We start from the raw sequence: 22,164 nt of genomic DNA on the forward strand, positions 1-22,164 counted from the left end.
TCTACCTCATCACCAACTGAATTTGCCCCAAGTGTAAGAATTTCTACCTGTAGTTCTGGAATATTCTAAACTGTTTATTTCTTGGAATGGTTGTTGTCATGCCATAACCAGGAATACTGTTGTTGTTGTTTTTTTCATTTTCACTTATTTTTATACCGTCATTCTGATGGGATTACATCTCCATTTTATATTTAGTGTTTCATGTATGTGACCCTAACTAATCTTTTCCACGCCACATGTTATCATACCACCACGCCCATTTTAAAATGGCATGCATCAAGGTGTCAATTATCACTATTAAGGGCCTACTAATGGAATTTAGGAGTACCAACTAAGAACTTATTCCTTCCTCCCAACGGTTGTCACTTCATTTGATTTGTGCTTTTGAAATTCACTACTAAACAATTACAAATCTTATTTGCATACTCAGAAAAAAAGGCATATTTTGTCTGAATGTCACGTGAGCCTCCATGGCTGGATGAGTGATAAGAAACCCTCAAGCTAGCCAACGGGCACGGCCAATTTCCCAGCAATAAAAAGCCAATGTGGATGCCCCCGAAAATGAAAAAAGCTGAGAACTAAGGAGCCCAGTAGCAAAGAATAATGAGCACATCAAGGATGTATTTTTCTGCCATCGTCCAGGTGGCCTTCAAGGCAGGGGACAGCGGGGGCCATGCCAGTGCTAACTTCATAAGAGTAGATAACTCAGCAGGAGACACTCAATCACTTGACAGAAGCCAATTCAGAAGGCATTGAAAATGCCTTGCTTTAAAGATAATCATGTTAGGAATCAAAAAGGGGTCTAATGTGAGAGACTTGCCTTTCAAATGCACCAAATCATTATACCTGTCAAGATTTATGGACAGATTTATTTATGTTGACACTGGGACCACTAATGCTTTGACAAATGAGGAGTCTTGACAGATACAGCAGATATGTCCGAGTCTATTTCCGATATGTGAAAAAGAGGGAAAAAGCAGGGAATCATGACGAGCCTGCGATGGAGGTTGGCACGCCTACATTTTGAAGCCTGATGCCATTCAGGTCCTCCAGGCTGTTGCTAGTTGCCCAGCCACAGTGACGATTGAGGATGTTGGACAGTGAAGGTCATTCGTCATGAATGATTAAAAGGAAGAGAACTGATTTGAGAGACTAATAGGAAAGGGCCTTCCTGAAGAGGTTACAAACAGAAGTACTCAGTCTGACCACACATCCCAGAAGGTTTCCAAAGCCATTACTGAAAGGGATGAGGAAACTCTTATTAGCAATAGGGGATGTAAGTGTGGGAAGGCTCTCACTCTGAGGTTATCCAGAAGGATTGGTCCTCTCTACAACTTAAAACAAGGACTTGATTAAGACAGATAACAATGATATGGTCTGTGAGGACTTGATGACGAGATTTATGAATTATCATCAAAACATGATAAACTCTCAAGAGTCAAATGTCATATTAGTTGGGATTCATTAGAGGAATATAACTGGGGGAATGGGTAAGAATAATCTTTTTCTTACAGGATTTTCTCTCCTTCTACGTATTAAGATCCTAAATCAAACACATTATTGTCTATTATATGTAATACTTTTCCATGGTCGGTTTTGCTAAGGAAAGCCTCCTCTTCCATGGCTTCACTTTTGAGTTAATAGGAGGGATTCTTATTGTAAGGATATTGATGAAGCTATGAGAATTGTTAAGTAGGAAGCCAGAGACCAAACACCCAAATAATCAATCAACATTTATTAAGAGTTTACTATGTGCCAGGTACTGTATTTCGTACTGGGGATACAAAGATTAAAAAAATGAAACAGTTCATGCCCTCAAGGAGTTTATATTCTATTCATCAGAGGCTCACTGTAATAGGGGACCAATAATGTGACAGAGACAGCGGGGAAGGTGCCTTAGGTAGAAATGTGCTTTGTAATGTCACTATCCCAATGCATCTCAATAACTCAGTTTGAAATACAGTTTTCACATCTATCAAATGGAGGTAACTCACTGGGTGGCTGTGATGAAAGGACTTGATATAACTGTAAGCTATCATCATTATCATTACCTATAGATGTGTATGGAAGGACACTTGTATTGGAATCAAACAAAAGGAAGTAAGTAAGGCTACAAAAATAAAAAGGATGGAAAGAAATAAGAGAAGGGCAGAGTAGTAACTGGAGCTCTGAATTGGATGTTTCCCTAGGGTAGGAAATTTAAAGGGCATGAAAATTTAACACATGTGTATCAAAGTCTTTGAGCTCACTCATATTCAGATTAGCATGTCCCTAGAGGATGACTACTACTCCCCTAAGGATTCTAAGGATAACCCTGAGAATCTGCGGCTTCTAACACTTCTGTTCATTAGTCTCCATCATCAATAAATTGTCCCTACTTCAATATCATTTAACCAGTTAACATTTCCCCAATATTAATGAACCAATTAACCTCAATTAGCTTTAATAAGGAGATATTTACTGAGAAGGTATAGCGAGGATTAAATAACATCCCCTCCAAATGGGTTTCATTCTTCCCTCTGCACATCCACTTGGGAAGAATGTACGCAAAGTGATGGTCATAAAGCATCCCCTACAACAAAACAAAAACAAAAACAAAACAAAAACAGAAACAAACAAAAAACCCCAAAGACAAACCTCAAACCTGGAAAGTTCTTCCTGGCCCTGGTAGGCCAGCCAGATCCTATGCCAATTCACTACTGAGGGTGGCATAGCTATTGGATGAGTTCCTCCTTAACGTTTTGGGGGCTGGCTCGTAGTCAAGTTTGGTCAAACAGGTCGTTCCTCAGGGTATTGGTCAATCTCCTCCCTGGACTTGGGTACTACTGTCACTGTTTCTGAAAGTCCAGTTGTCCTTGACTGGGAGCAAGCTCACCAAAGCTTCACATAGATTGGAACTAGGCAGAACGGTTTTCTCCTAGTCAAATGACTGGGCCGTCATTGCTCTCTCACCCTATTATATATGTGGAGGAGATAGAAGTGAGGGGAGTACAAGCTCAGACACTGGCAGAAGAGGGCTATAGTTCTTCTTTCAGTATATGTGGGGGACAGTGGCCCATGGCCTATTTGCTACCTGACTGTCTCCCTTGGCCCACGAAGGAATTCTTGATATAGTGTTTATCTTACAACTTTGGTGGATTTGTGATCTTAAGAACTTGTTCTTTGGTTGGTTGAAGCAGAAAGACCTAGGTTCAAGGACCACCTTTGAGACTTCAATCTGTGGCGTTGGGCAGGTGATTAAATATCTAAGTGCCCCTAGGTAATGACATAGGATTCTAGGTTGTGAAACAGATGCTGCTGCTCTGCACTGGGGAGTCTGCATATTGATGATTCCACAGTTCCAGTCCAGGGGGAAAAAGACATAGTGGAAAGGGTACTAGACTTGGAATAAGAAAGATCTGGGTTCAGCTCCCACCTCAAAGACTTACTATGCTTGTGATATTTGTCAAGTCACTTAAGCTCTGTGTGCCTTAATTTTCTCTTCTGTATAAAAGTGATGGGACCTTATGGCTTCTGTGGTCTATTCCAAATTGTATTCTATGACCCTAATTATAAACTTAATCTCTGGGGCAGCTAGATGGTGAAGTGGATAGAGCACCAGCCCTGGAGTCAGGAGGACCTGAGTTTAAATCTGGCCTCAGACAATTAACACTTACTAGCTGTGTGACCCTGGGCAAGTCACTTAACCCCAATTGCCTCACTAAAAAAACAAAAACAAAAACAAAAACAAAAACTTAATCTATGATCCTAATAGTCTGAGCTCCCCCAAAATAAACCAAAGGAAGAGACTTAGGAGAATATGCCCAATAGTGAAGAGTAGCTACCCCTTTCTACATCCCAAGAGGGTGAACTTCCTAGACTAAGAGGAATGACATCAGACCCATATAAATAAACCCAGAATGTCATAGAAACTTACCTAATCAACTCCTAGTCTTGGTTTAAAAAATAATGTAGGTAATTTAGTTCCCCAATCCCCAACATCATCCCATCAACTGGCTATCTTTCTACAAAACTGATCTAAAAAATGCTAAAGTGATCAGTTGAAAAATGAAGAACAGTCAATCAATTGTATTGTCTATTATAAGCCAAAGAGTAGGACACTTGAATTTTTCACTAAATGGAATCCTAGAGAGAAGAAGCTGTAGTCTCCTGGATCTGACCACCTGCTTAGTTGGTCCAGTATAATAAGATGAAAGAAAATTCTTGTACTCAGAGTCCCCAATATGAGAGATAAAAGCCCAAGGCCAACTGTGTAAGTTGGCGGGAGAATAGAAGGAGCCATTTGAAAGATAGTTTCTGAGGTAACAAAAGATTTAGGTCTTGCTTATACCAGAAGTTAGGTTTACTAGGGCCTGGGAGTGGTTTAAACAATTTCTTAGAGGAAAGCAAAACATCATTATTATTTTTTATTCTTATTTTAAGTTTTTGAATGAAAATGCTTTATTAAGCATTTACCATGTGCAAAATAGCTAAGTACTGGGGAAACAAACCCAAACCTTATTTTCTCTTCTCAAGGATCTTATACCTCTGCTATAGTACCTTCTTACGCCTCTTCCTTGGGGCTCAATCTTTTCATTATAATTTCAAAGCATTCATTTTCAATTGTTTGTTGTTCTTTTTAGCTTTATTTACTTTTTTAAATTACATACACATTACTAGAAACCTAAATTCAAGGCAGTTTGGCTTAAGAGACAGAGAGCCCACCTAAAAGTCTAGGAGACTTCAATATAAGTCCTGCCTTGGTTATATCCTGGATATATGACCCTAGAAACCAGTCCCTTAACTTTTTTTTGTGAGGCAGTTGGGGTTAAGTGACTTGCCCAGGGTCACACAGCTAGTAAATGTCAAGGGTCTGAGGTCGGATTTGAACTCTGGTCCTCCTGAATCCAGGGCCAGTGCTCTATCCACTGTGCCTCCTATCCACATCCCCCTTAACTTCTTTTTTTTTTTTTTGCAGGGGTTAAGTGACTTGCCCAGGGTCACACAGCTAGTAAGTGTCAAGTGTCTGAATCTGAATTTGAACTCAGGTACTCCTGAATCCAAGGCCAGTGCTTTATCCACTGTGCCACCTAGCTGCCCCCCTTAACTTCTTAATGCACCATAAAAGTCTCCAAGATTATAAGCTTCAGAGAAAAAAATCATTTGTACTGGGAGAGAAAACTTCTCATCAAGAATGTCTTACACTGATGAAGTCACAGGTCTGGTTAAAAAAAATGATGTTAATAAAACATTATGTGATATAACATGTAACTTGGTAAGACAGAATCAAGTACTGAGCCTAGCTAGGTACACTCTGTGTTGAGGGAACATAAGTGGGCAGAGGAAAAGCTAGTGTAGGGCTTCTTAACTAATTTTCTCTCATGACCCCTTTTTGCCCAAGAAATTTTTACCTGACCCCTGGTACATAGGTATGTAACAAAGCTTCTTAACCTTTTACTGTTGCAAAATTTTCATGACCCTCACATTTAGTTAGATGACCCCATGTGGGATTGCAACCCACTGTTCAAGAAGCTAGGAACTAGTGGACTTGAATTCAAGAAGATGAGTTCAAATCCCACCTCATGGAATCTTGGTGCAATCCTAGGAAAATCACTTAATGTTCTCCTGCTCCAGTTTACTCATCAGTAAAATGAGCACAATAGCACATACTTTTCAAGGTTTTTGTGAGGAAAAACTGAAATTATACATCCCCTACCCATACATTTCTTTGCAAATCTTAAAGTGCTTCATAAATGTTAGCTATTATTGTTAACACTTTAGGTAACTCAATGACCTTATTCTATATTTAATGTGGGGTAAGGGGAAAAGGGAAGTCTCATCTCCCTTTCCATTTTATATTAGCCTTCTGCAAACAGTCTCCATTCTAGTCAAATTCACCTGTCAGTGATTTCCCACTATGTGACATACCATTTTCTATTTGTTTGCCTTGTACATGAAGTCCTCCCAGTTTAGGGTGCACTTTCCTTCTTTCATGTTTCTTAAATTTCTTAAGCAAAGCATGAGAGTTTTTAGCAGCCCCCCAGCCTTTAAATAATTTGTACTTTTGACCCCTGGATTTTTTTTTACTAGGAAAATAAATACAAAAATGTGAATGAGAAAAATACTACTTATCCCTTGGCTCCAAAGAAGGGATTAGAAAATGTATCCTTCTCCAGTCTTTGCAAAGGTGGTACAACTAAACATCCTTGATTGGACACATCAGTGTTGAAGCTTAACAGAACATGAAGGAACAAGTTCTGGTTGAAGGGGTTAGGCATTCAAGAATGAAAAAGATCATTATTGAAATGGTTAACCATAGTGTCCAGATTAGAAAAGGAAAGCCAAAAACCCTTTGAGAGAGTATGAGGACAGGAAATTGAGGGACTTAAGATCAAGATGAGGGCAAAGAACATTTAAGAAAATAGGTGAAGACTGCCGTGACACGTGGTATATACACCGACTGATTTACTGTTTCATATGCTGACTAAATCAGACTTACAGTTATCAGTGCAGGCAATCACTCTTTATTAATCGACAGGCACAATTATCTTCAACAATACAAACATCAGCCCTCTTAAGAACAAACCATCAAACTGATTCCCAAAGGTCCCAGTAAACATATCTCATACTGGCACTCATTACAACATTCCCTCTCTGCCACCTGGAGGCCATGAATCTCCCTTTGAGATGGTGATTTGACAAGTCTCTGTCAATGAACACTGCTCTTGAGTGAACGTAGCATGTCAAATTTCTAAGTGTGGGGAATGCAGGAGTCTGTCATAGTTGGTACCCATAAGGAAGGTGATGACTAGGGTCTATGGTTGGCATGTATGGTTCTCAGTAAGGGTGTTTACAAGTTGAAACAAAATTCTGATTTGTTGATTAGTTACCTAAGCTTATGAAAGGAAGCTATCAATCAAAGCTTTAGCTCCTTACATCATTAGCAAGTAGCTGTCAGATGTTTACCAGCTCTGGGTGACATATATATTTGCCAATATGTGTCATTAGTGATTGTTTACCAGATTTAGGGTATACACTGAGATGAAATTAACAAACTATGCACAAGTGCTTATCTTGTTATAGAAAACAGCTTATAAAATAGCTATTTCCTCAGAAAATGGAGACTTCCGACAACATGGAGATGCACATGCCATATTACCATACTTATTCCCACTACTTCTGCTTGGCTGGTAATCATCACCACTTCTCTTTCTAAGAGTGTACAAACTATCCACTTGATCACAAAAAATATGTCTGGAGCCAGAAGGGACTGTGGTGTCCCTTCAAGTATCAATAGATGAAGAAACCGAGCCCCAGTGAGGTTATATAACTTGCCTAAAGTTATATAGATAACTGACACAGAGAAAATTGAAATCTAGCTCCTTTACTTCCACAAACTCCCCAACTAGTATTCTTTCACAGAACCATGCTGCCTCCCATGAAAATCTCTCAGGCCTATATGGTGCAGAATTCACTTCTTTCCTTTTGAACATCCAGGAAGCATTTACCCAGGTTCAAAATCTACAATCATGTTGCATATTATATTCTCCCTAATTTCTCAAAGAGCAGTCATTGTGATCCAATGGTCATATATACACTTTTTTTTTCCAATTATAGTATTCCCCAAATGCTGGTCATTGAAAAATTTCTGCTGGTCCACAAAACTTTTAACTTACTTAAAAAAAAAAAACAGAAAGTAAAAACAAAAACAAAAATCCTGATTTCTCCTTTTGGTCACAGAGTTCCCTCTTTCTTTTTTGCATCTCTTAAGTGAAAACTGCAGCTTAAGAGGCCAGGGAGGTTCATTGTATAAAATATAGATATTTTATTGGATCAAAGCATAGTTTAGATTGGGGGACATTCACCTGAAATGAATGAACCTGATTTCCTTGTGAAAGTCATATTAATTTCTTTGGGCCTTATTTTTCTTATATATAAAATTTAGAGGTTGAATGAAATGACTGCCCAAGTAGTTTTCAGTTCTGAATGTTAAAAACAATAACCAAAAAAACCTTTTATATTTGTCAACATCTTCTTTTAACATTATCATCTTTATTTTGGAAATTAAACCCTCACCTGTTTTACCCTGAAATTCATTCTTTGGAACTCAAATATAAAAAGAAAGAAAGAAAAAAGACAGTTCAGCAAAACCAATCAGAACATCAACCAGGTCTGACAGTATATACAGTGTTCCTGTCACACTCCCTTACCTCTGAAAAGGGTGGAGAGAGGTATATTTTCTTTTTCAGAGACACATCTTGCTCATTATAATGACACAACATTCGATCCTTCCCTCCCTCCCTCTCTCCCTCCCACCCACCCACCCATCCCTTCCTTCCTTTCATTCCTTCCATCCTCTTTCTTTCTTCTTTCTTTCTTTCTTTCTTTCTTTCTTTCTTTCTTTCTTTCTTTCTTTCTTTCTTTCTTTCTTTCTTTCTTTCTTTCTTTCTTTCTCTTTCTTCCTTCCTTCCTTCCTTCCTTCCTTCCTTCCTTCCTTCCTTCCTTCCTTCCTTCCTTCCTCCCTTCCTCCCTTCCTTCCTCTCTCCCATCCTCCCTCCCTCCCTTCCTTCCTCCCTCCCATCCTCCCTCCCTCCCTTCCTTCCTCCCATCCTTCCTCCCATCCTCCCTCCCTCCCATCCATCCATCCTTCCTTCCTTTCTCCTTTCCTTCCTTCCCTCCTTCCCTCCTTCCTTCCTTCCTTCCTTCCTTCCTTCCTTCCTTCCTTCCTTCCTTCCTTCCTTCCTTCCTTCCTTCCTTCCTTCCTTCCTTCCTTCCTTCCCTCCTTCCTTCCCTCCATTCCTTTCCAATCTGGAGGTTATTCTCCCTGATTGAGAAGGCAGGAGTTAAATAGCATTCCCACCTTCTTTCTATTGCCCATGACCATTTTTAAAATCTATTCAAAGGCACCCAAACCTTCTTTGTTCTGATCTGTAAAAAGGCCTTCTTCAAGCTCTTTTCATATTCTTTATAATTTTTCTTTTTCCCCCCTAAGCCACAGACCATTCTGGACATTAGCTTGCCTCACACTATTCTTCTGGGACTATGTGCTTCTGTGTTGTATTTGGCAAGGAACTGCTCACCTGGCTGCATCTTTTGTTAATTTCTTTTTAGCATCTGAGCTCACTGGGTGGAGTCACCTCGATCTCTTTAGACACCCCTTGTTGTGTTTTTTTTTTTTCCTCACTGACTAACTAAAGATTTCCTTGGTCCTTCCCCTCAGAGACTGCCTTCCATTTGCTCAGCACCTATATTGTTATATAGCTATTTGTTTTTTGTGTTTCCACCATTAGAAGGTAAGCTCTTTGAGGCCTGGGGACTATTTGTCTTTCATTATATCTCTAACTTGAGAACAGTGACTGAAACATACTAAGCATTAAGCACATGCCTTTGAAGAATTTTGGGTTTGGGACACCCCCCTCATCATTTCATTTGAGCTGCTTTTGCTTTTAGAATCAGAGATTTGGAAATCCTGCCTCTTTTCATTGTTGTTGTTGTTTTAAATCTGCTCTCTATAAAATTCTTCTATCAGTTTTTCCCCAAGTTACCTACATTTTGCTAATCAAGAGTTTTAAAATAACCAAATCCCCAATATACAGCTATGTTATATCAATTACAGATAATATACAGACCATATGTATATATGGACAATTATACATATACACACATGTGTACAAACACACATGTATAGGTGTATATGTGTGTATATACACATATGTATGTATATATGCAGATTATAGATAACATGCCAATATTTTACCTGTGTTTTCTCACCTCCCTGTTTGATTCAATTAAACAAAAAGTCAGGAAATAAGTCTCCAATATGTAAGGAAGAACATCATTTTATATCACAGTATGGGGCTTCCTTTCTCCTATTGTTAGGAGACAGCCTTATCTTCCTGTCCTAGTCTTCTTGCTGTTTCTTTCTTTCTGTGAATGGGCTGAAATAATCTGCCCCCTCTTGGCTAAACACTTCAGGTAGCATGTAACCAGGAATCCTTGGCTCTAAAATCACTCAGCTGCACAAAGGCCAGACACACCTGGAGGTGTGGTTAATCTTCTAAGGCTGCATTGTGAATGAGAACACCAAAGCGATTCTTCACTTCAGTAATCTGGGAGTGATGGAAGCAGTATGACCGAAGTGTGAGATAACATTCACTGAACCAGTGAGGGTGGTGAAGGTTTTCTTTCCTAAAGTATCACAAGTAAAAACCAATAAGGCATTCAGGATGAAGGGCCCATGGCTATAGTGGCCCCCTAGGCAGCCAAAGAGGAATGTGCCAGGGCATCCTTACATAAGCCTGGCTTCTCAGCTTAAGCAAAGTGACAACCAAAGAGGAATGATTCCCAAAAGATTGCACAGAGCATGCACAACTCTCATGTCATTTTAATCCAACATGCATTTATTAAACATTAACTACAAGTGTTTTGGGACCGCATGGATGCCTGCCTGGTTTTCCAGGAGAACCAGATTATTTCCAACAATGAAGAACAGCAAGCAAACATCATGCATTTTTGAGCACTTTATTTTTCCTGGTGTTGTGCTGAGCTCTAAGGGGTATAAGGAAAAGGAAAAACAGTAATTCATGCCCCTAACAACTTTATTTTTGAATAGAGCAGATAGCATGAAAATAAGTAAAAAAGAAACAAGGTACATACAAAGTAGAGGGAAGGTAACCGTAAGGAGGATGGCTCTCAGGGGAGTGTGAAGCAATGGTCAAAATGACTTGATATTTTTATTATGACTCTTGCATAAATGCATCCACTCTTTTCTTTTTCTTTTTTGCAGGGCCATGAGGGTTAAGTGACTTGCCCAGGGTCACACAGCTAGTAAGTATCAAGTGTCGGAGGTCAGATTTGAATTTATGTCTTCCTGAATCCAGGGCCAGTGCTTTATCCATTATGCCACCTAGCTGCCCCCCACTCTTTACTTTTTTGAAGACAAGTTTTTCCTATCTCTTGGAGTTTGGAAGTACAACGGCCACTTATTACCTCCCAATCCAATTTTTGATCTGCATGAAAACTTTAACTTACTCCATTCCTGACCTGTGTTAGTTTTCCCCTCCTTAGTCAGCCTGGTGGTCTTAGCATATTGGTTTTGTACTTAGTATAGACATCTGACTGACTTTCAGCCCACTGTAAATCAGAATTCCTGAGGTCAAGTGATCCACCAGCATTAACTTATTCACTACTCCTGGCCAACCACAGATTTCAATGAAAAAAAGTCCAAATCAAAGTAAAAAAAATTATGTTCTTTCTATTTTTTTATTTGTCCCTGTTTTGATGTTTGTTTTGTTTTTGTGAGGCAATGGGTTTAAATGACTTGCCCAGGGTCACACAGCTAATAAGTGTAAAGTGTCTGAGGCTAGATTTGAACTCAGGTACTCCTGAATCCAGGGCCAGTGCTTTATCCACTGTGCCACCTAGCTGCCTCCTCCCCCTAATTTTTGAAAGTGGGAATACTATCTCATTGTGTACAGAAATATATAGCTGATTGGAAGAGAAAATTCATTGGAGCTGCTGAATGTAGTACAAGCAAAGACAGTAGAGATAATTTAAATTGCAGAAGTACAGAAACACAAATAAAAAACTGAAATCCAAAAAAAGAGCTTCTGCTAAATTTATCACTGGTATTCACAAGTACTGTTATTGATGCTATTTACTTGTTCGAATACATTATTCACATATAGCATGAAACTTAATAAGTTGAAATGCCTACTTGAAAGTGTAAATGTAGAATATATTGGCAAGCTAAAAAATTTTCCCAGAGAAAATTAGATATTTTTAATTAGCAAAAACAAGCTTTCGCCCAAAAAATCCATGTCTGTAACAAAAAATATATTACCTCATTTGAGGTTGTTTATAGAATTATTAAATGTAAAAAAAAACACCTCATTTGATAGTAGAAATGTTGATAGTACTTATAGCTAGTGATGCCTGGGGAATCAGGTAAAGTAGGTTAGAAGGATTTCACTGGCAGATCATATGACAGAAAACAGAACTGTGCTAATGACTGAAGACTTCTGTGACCTTGAATTGGGAAAGTAAAATCTTCCTATTTTGTATGACAATTGCATAAAGCAAAAAAAGCAAAAATGCTCATTTTTATTCTATCTATCCAACCATCCATCCACCTATCTGTCCATCCATCTAATACCTACAAATATGCATGTGCATGCACACATATATGTCTATTATATATGTATATATACACACATATACATAGTGTTGAAACAAATATTAGAGAATATTTGCTACATCGCAAACCTGTCAATGAGAATAAAGTCATATGTGGAAGAATTATATTGATTTTGTCCTTATGGAGGTCAATTGATGTCACAATTAAATGAAAGACTGCAAACTGTTAAAAATACGGTCCCTCATATTTGGATCTGAATCAATAAATAGAAAATAGATGCTATGTCAAATTGTTACAGAAATAATCGACTTTATTATTTTTTATGTAGTCCATTAAAAGGAAGGCTCTTTGTAAAAGTGCATGGTTGGGGCAGCTAGGTGGCGCAGTGGATAGAGCACCGGCCGTGGAGTCAGGAGTACCTGAGTTCAAATCCGGCCTCAGACACTTAACACTTACTAGCTGTGTGACCCTGGGCAAGTCACTTAACCCCAATTGCCTCACTAAAAAAAAAAAAAAAAAAAAAAAAAAAAAGTGCATGGTGACTTAGAAGCAGAATTTAGGACATTGCTCAATTACTACAAAACAGGATGCTTTTCTCTTGGCAAAGTATTTCAAAAAGTATCAATAGTCATGAGTAAAATGAAATATGAAACAAACTTATTCTATAACAAAATTTCCTCCTGAGGTGTTTTATTTGGCGTGTGTTTTTTTTTAAAGTACACTCCATGAACCCAAATCATATTAAATTCATAGTTTGATTCACAAAAATACAATGATGAAAAATTAGAACTGTGGATAACCAATATACAAAATACAAACTTTGGTGTATTTCCTAATTAAAAACAAAAACAACAACAGACTTCTGCAAGTGAAGTTGAAGTGAGTAAGGATTTGGCTCTCTTAGACAAACAATTTTCTTTTTAATTAAAAAATATAAATATTTCTAAATATAAATTGATAAAGAATCTATTTACCATGGATAAAATGATCCATTGACTCTTAGATAATGTAATTTGTTTTATAATAGTATATTAAAAATGGTATTTGAACATGAAAATCTTTTTAGGTTTTATCTATTGGCTAATAAAGAATTCTTTAGTCAAATCCAACAACTGGATACAAACTTATTGTCATTTTTAATATCTTATTTGTTTGCAGTGGAGTTTTCTGCTGCAGCTGTTATGATAACTAATTATTGATGTTGATTAGTGGTTGAAAAATTATGAGTAGCAATATCATTCATGACATATCAATATTATTCATTGTAAATATTAACATTATAAGGCATTATATCCATAAATAAATGCCTGTATGTGTTACATGATTTTTATTATATGTTTAAGATTTATTTGTATGTTGTTATTGAAACTTTAATAAATTCTTCATTTTATTTGAATATAATGCTAAGAAAATTACTTGCAAAGATCCTTTTAGGACAAATATGGTAAGGAAAGACAATTTTTAAAAGTAGGGTTTTGCAACATAAAGTTTATACAACATTTTTCAAGAATTGTTTTTCTTTAATATACAAATATTTCATAATTAAGGAAGAATTATTCATCAGTTTATTGACATTTATCAGTCTATTTGGCATTTAATAAGAGCCTACTATGCACCTCACATTCTGTTAGATATTGGGAATACAAAGATGTATACAAAGGGGTTTATATCTTATTGATGGAAAAGAAAATGTAATTATATGTGTATATAAAACATAAAAGGGATATCTAAGTCATGCAGCACATAAAGTGCCAGCCTTCAAATCAGCAAGATTTATCTTCCTGAATTCAAATCTAGCCTTACATACTTAGTAGCTCGGTGACCCTGGGCAAGTCATATAACCCTGTTTATCTCAATTTCCTCACCTATAAAATGAGCTCAAGGAGGAAATGGCAAACCATTTCATTATCTCTGCCAAGAAAACCCCAAATGGGGTCACAAGGACACAACTCAAAAATATAAACAGCAGAAACAACAATATAATACCTAATCAATCGACCAATCAATTAGTATCTGTTAAATAATAAGTATCTACAAAAGGAAACACAGTTCCTATCCTCCAGGAACTTATATCTAATTTCCTAGAAAAAATTAATTCAATTTTTGTTTGCCTCTCATGAGTCCTGTGTTCAAATGATTGGGATGTTGAAGAAGACAAGAAAAAATTGGCAGGTACTCACAGGGAAGGCAAACTAACAGGAAGACGTTGAATTCAAAAGTGATCTTGAAAACAAAACAAGAGGACTTCATGACCTTTAAGGCCTTGTACACATCTAAAACTAGGTTCTGATTATTCTTCTCTTCCTTTTCATTGTTGACGTTTCCCTAAAGCACCACCCTTCAAAAAACATACCATAGAACGAAGGGAGGACACCTAAATGAACAGCTGGTTGTCTGTAACTTTTTTTGCGGGGGGAGGGCAATGGGGATTAAGTGACTTGCTCAGGGTCACACAGCTAATAAAGTGTCAAGTGTCTGAGGTCAGATTTGAACTCAGGTCCTCCTGAATCCAGGGCTGGTGCTTTATCCATTGCGCCACCTAGCTGCCCCCACCCCCGTAATTTATTTTAAAAGTTTTTCAGGAGAGATTAAAAAGGTCCTTTTTCTTCAGCACATTCTATTGCTTAACAGTCTTCATGGGAGTAAATACACTTGGAACGCGTTGGAAAGCCAATATTTCTGCTACTAACGAACTGTTGGCACAAAACAGTTTGTTCTTCCAGGATACTAACTACCTTCTCTAGGACACCTACCCCACTCACACAAAGTAGAAAAGGAGCAAAGGCAGCAGTAGATGTCTTGCTTGAAAGTTGTCAAATTGGCTCCAAATCAAATAAAAAATAAGACTTAATAAAATAGTCAACACCCAACTTATCAATGTTTAAGGCAAGTGTGGTAGTCTCTCTCTAGGTAAGGGTACAAGGAACTGCCTTCTTTCTTCCAATTTCTTTTAAAATTCAATATCTAAAAAGGCCACAACAGACATGATCTTGTAGGATGCCCATGTGTCTGCCCTTACTCCATACTGACATTAAAAAATCCTTATTTTAACAGTACCAGGAAATATAATAATGATGGTGATGTTGAAATGAATAAACTAAAAGTTACATAGTGCTTTAAGTTTTGCAAATCACTTTATATGGAATACAATAAACTTTTTATTAAGTGCCTACTATGGTCCAGGCACTGTGCTAAGTCCTAGGGATTTAAATGAAAAAGATGGCCTCTACCCTCAAGGAGCTTACAATCTAATGGGGAAAAATTATATACAAAAGGAAGCTGAAAAGGGCTGGAAGTTGACCAGAGAGTAGCTGGCATGGGAATGTTTTGTGGGGCAATGAGGGTTAAGTGACTTGCCCAGGGCGACGCAGCTAGTAAGTGTCAAGTGTCTGAGGCCAGATTTGAATTCAGGTCCTCCTGAATCCAGGGCCAGTGCTTTATATCCACTGTGCCACCTAGCTGTTCCTGAGGCCTTTATAAATGGAAGCACAAGGAAAATATTTTTTGCCCCACCCTTCAGACCTCTAATCCCATTTTATAGGTGAAGACTCTGAGGCACAGAAAAATAAATGTCTTGTCCGGTATCACACAACTAGTAAGTATTTAAATTAGAATTCAAATTTGGGTCTTTCTGATGCCAAGTCTCGCAGTTTTTCCATTGCACCACCTGATGGGTCTCTAGGAATTTCTACTCTTTGGAGAAGTATGAGTGATTTGATTTGTCCCTCCCCTCTCCCTACCCAGGGATTTTGTTTCTCTGTAATTCCAAGTACGCTGGCATCAAATACACTTTCTTGTGTTTTCCATCCATAGATACTAGGAGGATGGAAAGGACTATCCATTGTCCTAAGGGGAGATGGAAGACTGAGATGGGTTTCACTTGCTCATGCTCTATCCTTGAGAAAATCACTGAGCTCTGTGTTAAAAAAAAAAAAAGGAAAGGGAAGACTTATAGGTTCTTATCCTCCAACTACAAACTCAAAATACAATCACCCTAAATCATCCAATGACATGTAGGACACACTTGAAATTCTTAATGATTATGTACAGAACTGTAAGCTTGCTGAGGGGAACAGACATTCCCCCAGAGTGTTTTGCACATATATACTCAAAATGAGAATCATAGGTTCTTAGAACTGACAGTGACCTCGGAGACAACGTAGTCCAACTCTGCTTAAAACACGAATCCCATATTGAATCCTACTTCAGGTACTTACTAGCTGTGTGACCCTGGGCAAGCTATTTAATCTTTCTGTGGCTCAGAGATGTTGCCTGTGAAATGGGGACAATAATAACCCCAAATCTTAGAGAACTATTGTGGGGATCAAATTTGATTACAGTTGTCCTCTGATTGGAGGACAACTGGTCATTTAACTTCTGATGATAAGGAATTTCTGACCTCTTGGAAAGTTCCGTTATGTTTTTAGACAGCCCTAAATTATAACAAGTGTTTCTTTCTATTGGATGGATGTTTCTTTCTTTGGAATGCCACTATATTGACTTTGGTTTTGCTGACTAGAGCTAAGCAGAACCCTGTAAATCCTCTTCCACATCAATAGATGTGATTGATTTAATAATAAAAATTATCCACTTACACTAACTTTACTCTCTTACTCTTGTTTATGCATAAACTGTTCACTTATCCATAAGTCTGATAAGTAAATTGTTCCATTATCATCAAATTTTCTTGTAATATTTTTCTTTATACCTAGGTCATATATCCATTTTGACCTTAATTTGGGAAATGGTATAAGATATACCTAGTTTCTGCCATATTGCTTTCCAGTTTTCTCAAGAGAAGAATCTTTTTTGCTAAGTCAACTAAAGAGGTGACTTTGATGTGGTGATTCACAGTTTCCCATGAAGTAGATAGCATAAGTATTATTAGCTCCATTTTACTGATGAAGAACTTGAAGATGAGAGAGTAACTTGCTCGTGGATGTAGAATCAGTAAGGGTCAGAGCCAGCATTTGGACCAACAGTCCCATATTCTTTCCACTACACTGTTCTGCCTTTCTTGTAATGTGGTGCCAGCCAAGTAAAGACTACATTTGCTACAATAGATATGACTTTCCACTAACCAGCGAACATTTATTAAAGGCCTACTATTTGTAAGATTCTAAAGATCCAAAAAGATGCGACTTGAAGGACCTTGCCATCTAATACAGTTAGTTACACTTGGAGATATGACATATTTAGTCATCAGCAGTATTAATAATTATTCACGTCCAAACTTCTATTTTGATGATTACCTTATGGTTCATCCATATTTTAAAACTATAACCAAGAAATCAAGTGGCTATCTGTGAAAGGAAATAACACAACAACAACAAAAGGACAAACCAAACTGTACCAGGAGAAACTTGCTATATAATTTGTCATGCTGTCAATATTCCTCCTCCTCCTGTTCCTCCTCCTCCTGTTCTTCTTCCTGTTCCACCTCCTGTTCCTTCTCCTGTTCCTCCTTCTCCTCCTTCCTTTCCTTCCTCCTCTTCTTTCTTTTTTCTTGTTCTTCTTCATATCGTTTTAAAATTAAACTTAAAAAACCCTTTAGTTCCAAATTCTTTCCCTCCCTCTAATCCCTTCCCCCTATGCAATTGAGAATGCAAGCAATATGACTATCAGGTGTTTCTAAACCCTATAGCATGTTGCTGTGGATTCATTCAGTAAGGTCCCTGACTTGTGAAACTTCTGGAAAAATATGAAGAAACCCAGTGTAATTGTTGAGTGGCATTTGGATTTGTCTAATAATTCTGTTTAATACATCATGTTGAATGCATTTTCTTCTGTCTTCTGGATCTGCTTTGCATCATGCATGTGATGTTGGTAACAGCAGCCATTTATTGAGAGGGAGATAGGCCAGAAGGAAAACAAAACCCAAACTTCTACTCTCCAGTGATTAATGATAGTGTTCATAGGGGCTCAGAAACTTGGACATGGATATAGAACAAATGGAAGAGAGGTAATGATAAATAATTGCATATTCTATAGCACTAGAAAGTCATGTTACTCCAGTATATCTCTGGTTCCAATGGTAGAATATACAGGGAAAATGGAATTTTGGGCATCAGGGAAACACTTTCTATTTTATGGGAAATAATTCGGTCAATTGTCTGAATACAAAGGGGGGAGTCAAGGACAATTTCCAGGTAGCTTTTGAGAAGCAACCTGGAACGGAGAGGTAAGCAATTATCTAGCAAATCTGATCAATATGAAAAGCCAGTTAGAATATTTTGAAGATCAAGACTATTAGATCAAAACAGATGAAATTATCAAACATACATTGGGTGCCTATTGTGTGTCCCAGAGGCTGGATTTTGGGGGAAAATAACCAAACTTATTCACACACATACACACTTCTGTATCTCAAATAGTACTTCTTCAACAGCCACTTCTATTTAGCTCCTTTAAAAATATTTTGAATATTTTGTTGTGGTTCAAATACCACCCACAAAATCATCTAATGATTTTTTAAATATACAGATCAGAGAAAGACAACATGACCATAGTAGTTTGAGCACTGGTCTTGGAGTTAGGAAGACTTGGAGTCGAATTCCACTTCAGAATCTGTGACCCTCCGGGAGTCACTTAAGCATCCTCTGCCTCTGCTCCTTATATTTAGAACAAGAGAGGTGGATCAGCTGTTCTCTAATGTCTCTTGCAGCTTTAATTCTATGATCTTTTAAACCATTTTCCTCTTTTCAATACTTGATTGCAAATGCTTGGCATTTATTCACACACATACACACTTCTGTATCTCAAAATTTTTACATATAAAATGAGGATAAATAATTAACAAAGAAGCCCCATACCATGATGTATTTTTTTAAAGTGTTTTTAAATAAATCGTAGTTCTATTTTAACTGGAGTGGCTTCCTTTTGCCTGGCATGATGCCAGTTTTGGTTGGGGTAGCCACTTTCTTGTCCTGGCCATAGCAGCCTTCTTACCAGGAGTCAGGATTGCTTCTTGGCAGGTGTGGTGGCAACAACTACTTTTTTTGGCTGGTGTCACCTTTTTTACTGGTGTAGCCACAGCCTTCTTGCCATTCTTTTGAGGGACCACAACCTCTTCTCTACTGCTTTTTTCTTCGTGTTCTGTCATGTCCTCATACTCACTGTCTTCTATCTCCTTTGGGAGAAGAGCCATTTTCTTTGGTTCACCTTGGTCTTTAACAACCTTTTTGAGTTTCACCATGGTGGCAGTGTGACTAAAGGACAGAGGGTGAAGATCCATTGTCAGAGGCCCAGGCAACCTTGGTAGCAGCAGAAAACACTGGGTAGGGTCACCCTTCACTGAGACAAAAGCTTTGAACATGTTTAAGAAAATACTTCTATCTGCCTTATTTCATTTCATATTCAGAGCAGTCTTGTAGTGTAGGTAGGTCAGATATATACTATTATTCTTTCACAAAGGAGAAAAGTGAGCTACAGAGTGATTTATCTAAGTAAGGTTTTACCTTAATGAAGAAATCATTCTAGTCTGGTCTAATGTCCATGTGGATAGTTTAATCTCGCTTAGCAAAATGTCTAAAAAATAATACGCTAGGTTTACGTCCTCCTATATTTTGTGGCACTGTATTGGAAAAATTCAGATTGAAAGGCATCTTATAAAAGACCCATTTGTACAAAAATATTTATAGCATCTTTTTTGTGGTGGCTAAGAATTGGAAACCAAAGGGATGCCCATCCATTGAGGAATGGCTAAACAAGCTGTGGTATATGATGGTGATGGAATATTATTATGTTATAAGAAACAACCAGCAAGATGACTTCAGAAAAGCCTAGAAAGACTTGTATAGTCAAGAAAGCAGAACCAAGAGATCATTGTGCACAGAGATAGCAATATTGTTTGATGAAGAACTATGAAAGACTTAACTATTCTCAACAATACAATGATCCGAGACAATCCTAAAGGACTATTGATGAAACATACTACCCATCTCCAAAGAAAGATATTGATAGAACACAGACTGAAACATGCTATTTTTCATTTCCTTTCATTTTTTCTTTTATTCAAGTTTTCATATACAAAATGGCTAATATGTTGATGTTTTACATAATTGTGTATGTATGAGCTATATCTCATTGCTTACCACCTCAGAGAGGGGGGAGGGGAGGAAGGGAAGGAGAGAAAAAAATTGGAAGTCAAAACTATAAATAAAACTGTTTATTGTGTAAAAAAAGAAAGGCACCTTATTAGCTCTTAGCAATGATTTGTATCCACTGTTTTGAAACCAAATATTCAAGTTTATCTCATTTGAAAACTACATTATCTTTTTTATTTAACAATAGAGAAAATCTCTTTTCTCATACTCCTAATAATTTTATCTTGTAATTCTTTCTGTTTTGATACTTGGGGTTACATTCTTTTACTTCAAAAAATGTATCAACCTAGGTTAGGATACTTTAGAAAATCCATATTGTTCTGTATTTTTTGCTAGCTCATATGCAAAAATTCTAGCAGGTATCTTGGTGAAATTATACATCAAGAATATAAGGTCCCTTAGGAAAGGTAATTTTGGGACCAAATCTTTTTAGTTTGCAGTTAAGACTCATTAAAGATTGGTGGCTTATAAGTGAAAAAAGTCAATTCCAACCTAAGAGTTTGGTAATTTGAATGATGTTTACAACTGGACTGAAAATGACAGCTCTCTCTCTCAAAACATTAGGTATATTTCCATGATTGTTCATGTATGACTTTGATAGCATGCCAGTAATAATTCTCAAAATGAAAAAGATGTAATTTATTAAGGTTCAAATATGGAATTATCTTTTTGAGATTCTTCAGGAGAAAATATATTGTTCTCACTGTTGATGATTTTCTATGAATTGCAAATAGAAACAAAGACATCATCATTGGGCAAATGGTACCTCCAATCTGTTTAGTAGACCCTCCTGGAATTAATGTCAGACCAACAGAATAATAAAAATTTTTTACAGGAATAACTGCAAATAAGATAATTTTGCATGAGAGGTGGATTTCAGTTTCCCTGGTTTTCAGCCATAGGGGTTGCTCATGTGTGATTGATTGCATGGGTGAGTAATACCAGTTGGCAGACATTAGTAACACTTTGTCTCACTTTTGTACAGTTGTTAGCTTTTCTATGTTTAGCATGTTTTCATATTTTAATAAGAATTCTGAAGCTGTATATATATACATACATATACATATATTCAGCATTAGGTTGAAACTTGACACTTTTGATTTTAAGATAATTTATAGCTTCATCTGTATTTGACATAACGACAAGACACTTTCAACATATGGAATTATGTTCATAAAATTTAACCTTATTACATTCCTTTTCCAGCCATTTACATTTTCTACACATTTTTACATGAATTTTAAACATTTTGATTCTGTATTACTCCTGCTGTTGGCATGAACTTGTGTAAGATGCGGGCAGAAGATGAGAAAATGGGGGATAAATGGTGTGTTTTTAAAAAATTTTCCTAACAGTTGACCAACCTAGCTTTATTTTTCTTGAAACTGATAGATGAGGTACCTCTGAAATCCTTTGTGATTTCCCCAGCCACATGAGTTTGAAGAATATTGTTTTTCTCCACTAAACAATCTGATGAAGTGTTGGAAAGATGTAGTCTCTTCTAGCATTTTGCAAGGTGTGCTTGCTCCCTCTGGGGAACTGGAATGTGTCCATCGGACCCAATATGCAGATAGTATAAGCTTCAGACAATGGTGTGATAGAAATTTGAGCACACACAGGAAACAAGGGAGCTGACTAACACTGAATTTTGTTTTAGGCTGACTTTATCCTAACCGAATGGTTGGGTTTTGCAATTTCAGTAGAGAGATGAGAAAATAGGTAAGCAAAGGCTTTAATGCCCAGGTTTATACCTGTTTACTTCCAGTCTGTAATTGTTTTAATCCACAAATAACAAGTGTTTATTGAAAAATCCCATGCTGACAGTGCAGTGCTAGGTTCTACAGATGGATAACAAAGCAAAGAATGGTCCCTGCCTTAAAGGAGCTTACATTCCCCTGATGAGGTACTAAATCAGATTGATTGCTCAGTCAAGGATGCCCAACC

Source organism: Dromiciops gliroides, chromosome 1 (genome assembly GCF_019393635.1).
Source record: "Dromiciops gliroides isolate mDroGli1 chromosome 1, mDroGli1.pri, whole genome shotgun sequence".
Classification (NCBI taxonomy): domain Eukaryota; kingdom Metazoa; phylum Chordata; class Mammalia; order Microbiotheria; family Microbiotheriidae; genus Dromiciops; species Dromiciops gliroides.